Genomic DNA, 13,055 nt, shown 5'->3' with positions numbered 1-13,055 from the left:
ATTCTCCCTCTGGAACCCTGTTATTAAAACAAACTTGACAGAGACTCTGCTTGCAGGTACCACAGCATAGGAATGAAATGAACTCCCATGTACAATATGAGTCTCAATATTGGTTCAGCCTTGGCATGACACTTAGAATGAGTGAGAGCAATGGGGATCTCATTAATCCTCACAATTTAGCACCAGCCTCCAGGAGAGGAGAAAATCTTGTCTGATTGTACTGTCCTTGTTAGCCTTGTAAATTCACAGGAGAGGGCAGTAAAAGGAGCAGGAATATTTATCCCAACTCTTTGGTCATTTGCTCACGAATCTAAGACAGAAGACTAACTGAAAAGGATTTATATACATAAAATGAAATCGTGGTGAGAAGGCTCAGATAGGTGGAGAGAATTATTGTCAGTCATTCATTCATCTTTCATTTACTGAGCATCTACTATGTGCTAGGCACTATTCTGGGCACTGCGAATGGAAAAGTTAAGAAGCCAGTCAAAATCCTTGCCCTCAAAGAGCTTATATTCTGGTAGGAAGAGAGAGACACCAACCAAATGAGCAAGTTAATTAGTAACATCTGTAAAGAAAATAAATCCGGGTAATGTTAATAGGACTCTCAGATGAGAGTAGTGGGAACTTTTAGGCTAAGAGGAAAGACTTCTCTGAAGATGTGACATGGGAATGAAAAGTGGAGTTTCGGATGGCCGCAGCTGCAGAGATGGAAGTTAGCATGCCTGCTAATGAACAGAATGGGAGGAAGCCTTGTGCCTGGAATAAGTTCAACATCCGGGAGAAAAAGAGACCCCGCAACCCCCTCCAAATGCTAAAATACAAATAATTAACACTTCCACATTCTTAACTACTTACTAGTGATGTTTATTACTTACCAGCAATGTGACCTGGGACAAGTTATTCATTCACTGTTGTCACATGAGAGTCATAAAGTCTATACACCTACATGGCCTTCTTACAGGAATTATACATGACAGCAATAAAGGCTAGTAACTATTGAGTACTTATTATGTGCTGGTCACTGTGCTAAGTGCTTCACATATAATACTGCATTTAATCTTCTTGATAATTAAGAAGCCCTGAAATCCCTGTTTTGCAGATGAGGAAACTAAGTGCAGGGATAGTGAGTAACTTGCTCACGGTCATTCAGAGTTGGGATTTGAATCCACACTCTTTTCTTCCAAAGCTCTCAACCTTACCCCCGGTATCTACCGGATGTGGCAGCCTTACAACGGTGCCCACCGGGCACCTAGCCCAGTGTCTGCAAGTGGTGGCTCCTAGTGCTTCTAGACCCATCGTTACTTACGCACATTGTCTTTCTTCCACTTTACAGCAGTATGATTGATTTTAGACCCTGCATTTTAGAATGTGACTTTCAGAAATCAGGGATTTGCCAGAGAGCTGGAGCTGGAAGCCGGATCATCTGATTCCTAAACCCTAGGTCTTTTCCCCGTCGTGTGCCTCCCCGGAGTTTTTGCTTATTATAATTAAGCATATTTTGAAAGGAACCCTCAGAAATACACACTGAATTTGCTTTAGTAGATCCAGCTGTTTGCAAAACAATAGGTTCAATTTTCTTCCTTAATACTGCTTCTATTAACATTTAAAAGATCCCTCCATATTCATTGTTCCTATTTTAAGCTGACAAACCATCAGAGCATTTCAGTATTCATCAGCTGATGAAACCCGGCAGGTTTCTGAATCGACACCTACTCTGCCACCTGTTGCCCAGGCGCAGTGCTCTGTGCCTGTCTTGCTCCTCCTTGTGTGCGTCCCAGGAATTTCAGGTTTCCCTGGGACCTCTCAGCGAGGAAACTTTGTTCCTGGTAAGTTAAGTTTCTTTCTCGTTTTCGGCATGTGGTCATTCATGTTCTCTTGGATTTTTAGAGTGGAACTTTAAACTTGAAATTTTCTCTTTAAAAAAATATTCTTGGATGGGATTGTTGGAATACAGAATCTGCCTCTGAGACTGGAAGAAAAACACATCTGAGCTCTCTGCCTGGCCAGGCAATTACAGCTGTTAAATGGAAAGAGGACATGACAGAGGAAAAGTAAGGCAGAAGGAGTATCTCTCCCCTTGTTATTCATGGGGCTAAATCGTCTTCTGATCTTTCTTTGAGAATGGTGCTGATGCATACCTTCAAATCAGATGTGGTCTTTGGACTTGAGATGTCTTCTCCATGTCTCCACGTAGAAGTCTGACGGGCTACTCAGATTTAATGTGATGAAGACAGACTTCTGACTTTCATCCCCGGACTTGCTCTTCTCTCAGTATCCCCATATCTATTAATAGCAACTCTGTTCTTTGATGTGCTCAAGTAAACATGTTGGCGTCTTCTCCGCCATTTCTCCTTCTCTTATATGACCCCGTGTCCAGTTCATCAGCAACACCTGTTGGCCTTCACCTTCAAAATAGATTCAGAAGCTGACCATGTCTCACTGTCTTCACAGCTGCCACCAGGGACCAAGCTACCATCCTCTTTCCTGATTTCTGTGGTCTCTCAACTGGCCTTTTGCTTTCACTCATGCCCTCCTTCTTCATACTCAGTGTGATAGCCACAGTAATCCTTTTAAATCTGCATTTGTGTATGCCCCACCTTTGCTCAAAACCCTCCAATGGCTTCCTGTCTCTTAGAACGGAAAGTTAAGGGGCACCTGGGTGGCTCAGTGGGTTAAGCATCTGCCTTCAACTCAGGTCATGATCCCAGCCCCGCGTCAGGCTCTCCCCTGAGCCAGGGGTCTGCTTCTCCCTCTCCCTCTCCCTCTCCCTCTGTGATCTCTCTCGCTTTCCCTCTCTCTCAAATAAATGAATAAAATCTAAAAAAGAAAGTTAAATCCTTAAAATGGCCTATGAAGCCCTCCAGGATCCTGCCCCTCCCCATCCTAATTCTAATCTCATCAAATCTACCCCCCCATCCATTCCAGAATGTAAGTCCTATGAGGGAGGACTATTTGCCTGATTTTGCATTCTATTTACAGTGCCAACAATAGTACCTGGCGCATAGTAGGCAGGTAAGCATATTTTTTAAATGAATGAATGAATGACTGTTAAGAGATGACCGTAATGCCCGACTCTATTAAGTCGGGAATCATTTCACTACAAACAGAAAACCAATTCGAATTGAATGTGGTTGGATCACTTCTAATGTGATTGGAAATTCAGGGGTGCATTACTTTCAGGGTAGCTCTATCCAGGAACTCAAATGAAGCCATTGGTCATTGACTCCCTTTGTCCATTACCTCTTTTTCTTCTCTGTTAGCTTCATTCTGAGGCAGGCTTCCTTGGTCACCATAAACTTCAGCATTACGTAATACTACGTTAATAATCCCAATGGGGACAAGTCCAGGAGACAATCTCACTGGCCCAGGTTGAATCAGGTGCCTCTTTCTGAACCAGTCACTATGATCCAGGGTGATGAAGTGCTCCCATTGGCCAAGTTGATTCATCTAACCACCCCTCGAGTAGAATGTGAGAGTAGGGATATCCGCCCACCGGCACTCCGTAGACTGAGAGAGAGGGAGGACTGCTTCTGTAAAGGGAAGTGCAGCTGTCATTGTCAGGTTCGTCCCACATTACCACCAGATTGGTACTTGCAAAACACGGTTCTGATCTTGTCGCTATTATGCTGTAAGATCCTCGGTGACTCCCCGTTGAAATAAATGCCAAAATCCTTGGTCTGGTTTTTAAGACTCATCATAATGTAGTCCTAATCTGTGTCACCATGCACTCCCGTCTCCCCTACTGCAGAAACACTGGACTGTGTGCTATTCTGGGAGACCACTTGTTCATTCATCAGTCTATACACATACATACATGGTACTTCTGTGTGTCCCAGCCTTTGTTCATTTAGTGACCGCTCTCCTGAATGCCTTTGCCTTCTCTGTGCGTATGAAAGCCAACATATTTTCGAAGATGTCCTCATTTTTCTTTCTTTTTTAAAGATTTTATTTATTTATTTGAGAGAGAGAATGAGATAGAGAGAGAGCGTGAGAGGGGAGGGGGTCAGAGGGAGAAGCAGACTCCCCGCCGAGCAGGAAGCCCGATGCGGGACTCGATCCCGGGACTCCAGGACCATGACCTGAGCCGAAGGCAGTCGCTCAACCAACCGAGCCACCCAGGCGCCCCGTCCTCATTTTTCTAATCCTCATGCAGCTCTTAATGATTTATTTCCTCCATCTCTCTCCATGGTACTTTATTTATTCCTCTCTTAAGGCAGCATTTTTTTTTTTTTTTTTTTTGGCCTTGGGTGGATGTTGTGTCTGTACGTACCTATTTCCCCTATTGGATTCTAAAATCTTTGAGAGCTTGGACGTGTTTTCCCCCCACACAGCCAGCCAGTTATAGTAGTACTGTACATCTAAGAAGTATCTAAGAACTGTTTGTGAAATGAATGAATAACAAACTGAATTGAACTTTCAGTTTGTCATTTTTCATCATCGCCATGATATGTTTATTTGTATAGCACATCTATTTGTAGAGTATATTTGGATTTATAAAATGTTCTGAGGCCTTTCATCTTACTTTTCGTAATGGTATTCTGAACTGGATATTATCTCTATTTTAAGAATAAAGAAGCTGAATCTCAGGCAGGTAACTTTTTGGTCGTGCAGTGGTAAGGACAAGAACTGAATACAGGGCTTTAAAAAAAAATGTGTTAACTGTTGGTGGGAATCCAAGCTGGTGCAGCCACTCTGGAAAACAGTATAGAGTTCCTCCAAAAGTTAAAAATAGAACTACTCTATGACCCAGCAATCGCACTGCTAGGTATTTATCCAAAGGATACAAAAACAGTGATCTGAAGGGGCACATGCACCCCAATGTTTATAGCAGCAGCGTCCACAATAGCCAGGTTATGGAAAGAGTCTAGATGTCCAATGACAGATGAACAGATAGAGAAGATGTGGTATGTGTGTGTGTGTATGTGTGTGTATGTGTGTATAATGGAATGTCAATCAGCTATTAAAAAGAATGAACTCTTGCCATTTGCAACAATGTGGATGGAACTAGACAGTATTATGCTAAGTGTTTGTCAGAGAAAAACAAATACCATATGATTTCACTCATGTGAAATATAAGAAACAGAACAGATGAACATAGGGGAAGGGAAGGAAAAATAAAATAAGATAAAAACAGAGAGGGAGGCAAACCATAAGAGACGCTTAACCATAGGAAACAAACTGAGGGCTGCTGGAGGGGAGCGGGGTAGGGGATGGGGTAACTGGGTGATGGGCATTAAGGAGGGCACATGATATAATGAGCACTGCGTGTTATATGCAACTGATGAATTACTAAATTCTACCCCTGAAACTAATAATACACTATATGTTAACTAAATTGACTTTAAATAAAAAATTTTAAAAATTGTGCTAAGGTTTGTTTATTTTTAATTACAGTATAGTTGACATTCGTTTCAGGTGTACAACATAGTGATTCGACAATTGTATACATTATGAAATGCTAAACACAAGTGCAGTTATATGTATATAACCACACAAGGTTATTATAATATTATTGACTATATTCCCTATGCTGTACTTTTCACGAATTCAGATCTTTTAACTCTATATTAATCATGAGTCTTTTGGCAACAAGTGACAGGAACTCAAACCAGTGTTAAATACAAAAGGAAATTTATTAGTTAATTGGTGACCCCCAAAGAACTATGCTTTTTGGTATTCATGCTTTTGTATCATGCCATCCCTCAGTGACTGGGCTTGGATGTGTGGTTTTTTTTTTTTTTTTGGCCGATGGGACTTTAGCAAGCATGATGTAAACAGAAGCTTGATTATTCGCTGGCAAATTGGGACTTGTCTGCTTGGAATGCTCCCCCTTGGAACACAGCTGGCATGCCCTAAGAAGCCCAGGCCACATGGAGAGACCATGGGGAAGAAGTGAGATGCTCAGTCAGCAGTCCCAGCTGAGCCTTCAGCTGCTACCCGGCACCAACAACCACCATGAGTGAACATGCCAGGTGTGAGCGAGCATCCTGAGTGTTCCAGCCCAGTCTCGCCTCCACATGACTGAAATCCCCACGGCAGAACCGTGACAGAGAATAAAGTGGTGTCATTTAAAGGTGTTAAGTTTCAGGGCATTTTGGTCTTCAGCAATAGGTAACAGAAAGAGGAGACGAGCATCTGATACATTCTTTTTGAGTTCACCTGCTCAGCATCGAGCAAATCACTGTGGCCAGGGTGGTGGGGTCTTGTGCCTCCTGCAAGGACCACATGGAGTGGGGGAAGAGATGCTCAAAGATCCTTCCACAATTGGGAAATTGTGCAGAACAGACAAAAATTGTAGCTACCAGAGCCTGGTAGAGACTGGAGAAAGCCAGCATAGCTCCTTAGGGGGTCAGGCAAGAATCATAGAGTGTCAGAGTTACCAAGTTCAAGTCCAGCTGTTTCATTTTACAGATAGCACAGTTAAGGCCCAAAGACCATTTCCAGGGTCAAGATCCACCAGTTGTCAGGCCAGAACCACGGTATCCGGCTCCTCTGGGTCTCCTTCTATCACCCTGTTTGCTCAGCAGTGATGGTTCTTGGAGTGGGGTGGATGTGGGGTTGGTGTGCATGAGTGTGTGTGGGTTTCTGGGAGTCTGACTGGGTGGGATGGAGGGGCCTTGGGCTGGGTGGGGCTGGGGGGATTGATGTAATCCTCCCAGAGTTCTGTTTTCAGCACCTAATGCCCCTCTGGGCAGAGACCCATATTCACATACAAATCAGCTCCCTCGATTTGGAGTTAGTCAGACCTACGTCAGCTCCAGCCACGTGTGCTCTTCGGCCTTTGACACAATTGATTGTTAAACCAAGCAGCCCAGGGCACATCTCTGAAGTGTTGTAAAAATTTTCATTGGTGAGAAATACTCATAGGCAACATTTGGGATCTTGGGCTTCATGTAATGCCCTGCTTGGTGTGAATTTGTAGCTCTTTAGACAATTTAAGAGCAATTTTTGTGAAATTTCCCAGGACATTTTGTTTCTTCAGGCAAAAAATGGCTTTTGCTGCATGAACAACAGTTGCTCATCTACTCCAGAGAGAGGCAATCAACTGTGGCCTCTGACAAAACAATAAATATAAGTAGGAAACCAGATTCTTCATGTTCGCCATATCCACCATTCTCTTCCTTCCCATCTTGTCATCACTACTAGAGACAGAGTTGTAGGATGTTCATTCTGAGAGAGAATTTAGAGTTTATTTAGTCAGCTGACATTTTTAGAGATGAGGACATCGAAGCCCAGAGAGTGCTAAGGACTTGTACCAGTCACACGGTAATTCCATGGATTGAGTTGGGATAAGAGTTCTCATCTTTTGACTCTAAGGCAAACCTCCCCATGGCCCTTAAATCTTTCAGTGCCTTCAGGGACAGCTCTAACACAGGATAGGGAGAGGTTGTGAAGAAGGGAGATACGGAGGATGTTGACTGTCAAAGGAAACTGATTTATTTATTTTTTTAAATTTTTTTATTGTTATGTTAATCACCATACATTACATCATTAGTTTTTGATGTAGTGTTCCATGATTCACTGTCTGTGCATAACACCCAGTGCTCCACGCAGAACATGCCCTCCTTAATACCCATCACCAGGCTAACCCATCCCCCCAGCCCCCTCCCCTCTAGAACCCTCAGTGTGTTTTTCAGAGTCCATCGTCTCTCATGGTTCGTCTCCCCCTCCGACTTACTCCCCTTCATTCTTCCCCTCCTGCTATCTTCTTCTTTTTCTTTTTTCTTAACATATGTTGCATTATTTGAGGAAATTGATTTATAACAGGGGGACCTCAAGGAGTGTACAGAATGCTCTAGATTTCACCAGTAGAGACTCTGGACTTTATTGCCAGTCTTTAGCAACAAACAGGACACCTGGATCTAAAATCCTTAGTTTTCTTTTTCTTTTTTTAAAATTGAAGCATTTTTAACATACAGTATTATATTAATCTTTAAAAGGTTTTTATACCCACAAGTCCCTCTAGAAAATTAGCCAGGCTATGTCTCATTTCCTCAGGGTCATGACCCACTTTTCTGAGATTCAGAGAGGTTAGGCAGTTTATCCAAGATCACACAACCAGAAGGAGTTAATTCTAAAGCCTATGCCCTTTGCATTATCCTGCACTGCCTTTTAGGGGGCTAGGCATTCTCTCTACTGTAAATGGAATTGCTTGTGCTAATAAAAATATCACAGGGATAATATAGGAGCTTTTTGATATTTAAATGATGCATAGTACAGCTGGTTGAGCATGTGGTCTCCAGGGTCAGACTGTCCAGGTAAAATCTAAGTTCCATCACTTACTGTGAGACCACGGGGAAACATTCAGTCCCTCCGAGGAGTTTTTTTGCTTCTTATCTATATAATGGACGTAACATAAGATTTACTTCATAATGTTGTTATGAGGGTAAAAGGGAGATAATGCTTATAAATCACTTAACACCATGTCTGGCTCTTGAGTGCTCAGAAATGCTAGCTGTTACTTGGTTTTATCATGCACAGTATTAATTGGGGAAAGGATGACGTAGAAAGGGAAAATACAAGAGAAAAGACTACCTTTTCTCCATGCTTCCTTTAGTTTAGCTCACTGATTTCTTTGTGCATCCTGAGCGCACACCTGTCCTCCCTGGTTGGTTAGATTAGATCAGCTCGTTCCAGAGGTGAGAGACAAGCGAAACTGTTCAGTGGGAAACCCAACTGGGTGTGCACAAAGATGCACGTAAGAGGGTGATCTTTGTAGGATCATTTATAATAGAGAAAACCCAGAAATTACCTAAATGTTAGTTCATGAAACAGGTACATCTCAGTTAATGCACCAGAGTATCTCCAGGGGCTTCAGGTGAAACGAGGGAATCGTGTTGGATTCCTTTGTTTTCCTCCCACTCCCCACGGGAATACCATCAGTCCATCCTGTTGACTCTCCCTTTAAAACATGTTCACATTCGGACCCTTTCTCAGTACCTGCACAGCTACTACCCTGATCTTAAGCCACTTTCCTCTTCTGTAGATTTTTGCAGTCACTTTCTACTTGGTCTTCCTGCTTCCTCTCTTGCCTTTCTACCTACAGTGTGGCATCTTTGCTCTTCTTTGAATTCTGTCTTAGGGCCTTTATACTGGCTTTTCCTACTGTCCGGAAAACTCCTTTCCACTAGTGTCCTCATAGCTCCCTCCCTCATCTGCTCATGCCTGCTTCTCACTAAGGCCTGCTCTATCTACTTTGTTGTTGTTTTTTAAACGATGTTTTATGTATTTGAGAGAGGGAGTGCATGACGGGGGAGTGGGAAGGAGGGGCAGAGGGAGAGGGAGGAGCAGACTCTGGGCTGAGCAGGGAGTCCAATGCTGGGTGATCATGACCTGAGCAGAAGGCAGACGCTTAACCAACTGAGCCACCCAGGCGCCCCATCTACTCTGTTTTTAATTGCATTCTACCCAACTCTGAGTTTAGTTTGCCCAATCCTATTTACCCTGCTTTATTTTTTTCTTAGCTGTTACCACTTTTTCATGTACTATATATTATTAAGCTATTAAGTGTGTTGTCCGTTTCTTGCCACTGGAATGTAAGTTCTTTGATGGCAGGATTTTTTTTTTTTTTTTTTGCTTTTGTTGTTGTTTACTGTTATATCCCCAGCACCTAGAATAGTTTGAAGCATATAGTCAGTTCTTAATAAATATTTGTTGAAGAATGAATGAATTATTTACAATGAGTTATTATGGACTCTTAAAATCAATGAGAGGGACCCCTAGGAATTCACATGGAAAGATGTCCAAGATATATTTTTAAATTAAATCAAGTTGTAAAGCTATTAATGTATATATTTGATATAAATGGAGTTATATACACATATGTGTCTGTATACATGTGCCTATATGTATATATTATAATTTCATTTATGTTTAAAGAACACCAAAGCAGGGCACCTGGGTGGCTCAGTCAGTTAAGCGTCTGTCTTCGGCTCAGGTCATGATCCCAGGGTCCTGGGATCTAGTACTTCATTGGTCTCCCTGCTCAGTGGGAGCCTGCTTCCCCCTCTCCCTGCAGCTCCCCCTGCTTGTACTCTCTCTCTCTGTGTCAAATAATCAATAAAATCTTTAAAAAAATACAAAAATAAAAAACACCAAAGCCATCTACTTGTATTTGCATACGTATGTATATAAATGAATAAAATGTTGGGAAGGCCATATTCTAGACTTACAGTAATAGTTACTTATTTTGGAAGAGCAAAGCAGACCTTTTGTTTTATCCTTTATGCCACTCTAATTTTTAAAATTTATCCTACAAGAGACTGTTTTCATGCATCACTTGTGTTAAGTTTTTATATAGATTTTCTAAGTTGGTGTAAATTTTGAAAAAAAAATATATGTGCCGAAGATTTAGCACTCTTGTTACACTTTCCTAGATCAACTAGCCAGATCAAGTTACCAGCAGAGAGGTCTGAAGCGGGTGGGGAGTGTCTCTGAGCAGCCACTCATTCTTGTCCACTTGACCTGATCCTCACCCCCCAGACCCACATCCAGTACTTTCCCATATGGACTGCGAAGGGCTTGGGAGCAGAGCCATGGTTGTTTGGTCATTTCCATAGCCTTATCTTCTAGAAGCAGAGGACTTTCAACCTCGGAGGTGCAAAATACCTTTCTTTAATTGAAGCAGCCCTTTCCTGACTCACATTCTTTCCTCGTGGGTTGGGTTCCTGGATGCAGCCTCAGTTCGCTTCCCTCCCTGCAGGTGGCAGTCCTTATCGGCTGGAATTAGCCACACTTCGTGGAGCAGTGACTGTCGGGCCTCAGGCGCAAGGCAAGGCGTGCTTTCAGTAACACTTATTTCCTGACAGCCCTTTACTATTCTAGGATGAAACTCGTCGATTAAATAATCCACCTAGAAAGAGAACTTCAAAAACCAACACAACACCCTTGTTCTCAAAAAACCTTGAGTATAAATAGAAAGAAGGGGAAAGTAATTGATAATAAAATAGCATGTATTGTAATAGCAAATGCTTGGGTGTGATGTCCCTAGGAGATGTGATAATAAAGTGGTCAGATATTCTGCCTCTGTCTAGGACCCCTGTGAATGCGACAGCCCCGTATGCTGTCTGAGAGAGGAGCAGCCTTTCAGTCTGTGAAGGGATTTTCTAAAATGGTAGATAGTGCTTGGCAGAGCTCTGAGTAAAATAATGTACAAACTTCCCTTAGTTTATATGACTTTTCGGTCCCCCCAAATGTATTGTGTATTAAAGCCGAGCTCCCTGCTCACACCCACAAACACACAAACGAACAGGTTCTAGAGTCAGATAATTATAAACAGGTGTTTTACCTACGTGGGCTTCTGGGGTGTGGGACAGTTTTCTGTTGGGCAGGACTGCCCTTCATACTGCAGAATATTCTGCATCCCTGGCCTCCCACCCGCTAAGTATCTGTGGTGTTCATTCATTGTGAGTACAGTACTGGGAAATAAATGTTTCCGTACGTTTCCAGAATGCCCCTAAGGGGGCGCCCCTGGTCCCCTTAAGACCTGCTGCACTAGCTGTGCTGCGTAATAGGGTAGCTGTGAGTCACAGGTTTGTATTCAGCCCTGAAATGCGGCTAGTGCGACTAAAGAACGAAAGTCTTAATTTAATTTACCCATTTTAAAACTAACGTTCGATTCAGTTCCTGGGAAACTTTTAGGTGTGATGGGACCAGCTTGGTTGGGTATGTAAATCTCTACCTTGTCTCCTGTAAATTTCCTGAAATCTGAATACAGATCAAATATTTCTAATAGAAAGTTTGCTGGACTAATTGAGATGCTCTGAGGGTAAAATATCAGAATAATTTGAAGATTTAGTAAGCCTAAAAGAGTACAGAATATGTTATGAACAACCATTCTTAGATTAGATTACGTGTGGAAATGATAGAAGTTTGGGTTTCTTGGATTCAAGGATATTAAAATGAATTTCATTTGTTTCTTTTTACTTTTTTTAATGTTGCTGCTGGAAAACTTAAAACTACGTATGTGGATCAAGTTCTAGTTCTGTTGGAAGGGGTTGGGATCATTTTGCTGCCTCTGAGATCCCTTCTTGCTTTTTGTCCGGTAGCAGTGCATAATGAGTCAAAAGTGAGAGAGGAGTTAGAAACATCAGTGCCTTATTCTCTAGCTGGCAAACCAGCGATTACAGGGATAGGGTCTTTGCAGTGGTAGAATAATCCCAAGTGATTATTATTTTTTAATGAAGCCCCAGATTTTGGCCTGTGGTTTCTGGCAGGATTGATGTTTTTTCACCACAAACGCACCCTCCACTCGGTCCTCTGGGAACCTTCCCTTTACATTCTGATGTGGGGGCTTTGGCCTGTGATGCAAAGCCTTGTGCCCGCTCTACCAGAGGCAATGAGGAAAAAGCATTTCAAAGTACACCAAAGATGGCCTATCGTTCCATTCCAGTGACTTACAGATAACACAGGTGGTTAAATTTCAAAGCACGCTGTGGGGTCTCCTCTGAGGCAACCGTAGAGAACCAGCACACGGGCAGCTCAGTTACATTCCAGCCACGGAGAGGCCTCGCTTATCACATATTCAGAAGTCTGTTAAGCGTTTTAGATTACGACTAGACTAGATAAAATAATTTTCTGTTCTAGAAAAATTTTAAGGGATTGACTTTTTTTCTCCCCAAGTGGTCAGTTTGGTGAGGTGAGAGAAGCAAAAATGCTGAGAAGCTTGAACTTTAGGGTCAGACCAAGCTGAGAATAACAACTGTCCGATTTCATGGCTGTGGAACTGTGGACAGATGACTTAACCTCTCTGAGCTTCAGTTTCCAATTTTCCTATCTGAAATACCTCTTTCATATAGAGCAAATACTCAGTAAGCAGCAACTGTTGCTCACCACAAAGAAGTGAGAGTGGGAGGGGAGAATTTTTAAGCAGAAAAGCATTTTAGAACAGCATCTCCAAGACTGTATTCCCCAGAACACTGGTCCCATGAAGTAGAATTGCAACAATAAAGAGTTTTGTGGTCACTGCATTTTGGAAATGATGTATCTCTTAGTGGAGACTGATAAAGTACATTAGCACAGTTAACATTCTGAGAGGTTCTGCAGTAAAGAAA

The sequence above is a fragment of the Eumetopias jubatus genome, unplaced genomic scaffold (assembly GCF_037043125.1).
Source record: "Eumetopias jubatus isolate StellerSeaLion01/CBP00866 unplaced genomic scaffold, mEumJub1_p1.0 scaffold_5, whole genome shotgun sequence".
In the NCBI taxonomy this organism is placed as follows: Eukaryota; Metazoa; Chordata; class Mammalia; order Carnivora; family Otariidae; genus Eumetopias; species Eumetopias jubatus.
This window is presented reverse-complemented; position numbering follows the sequence as displayed.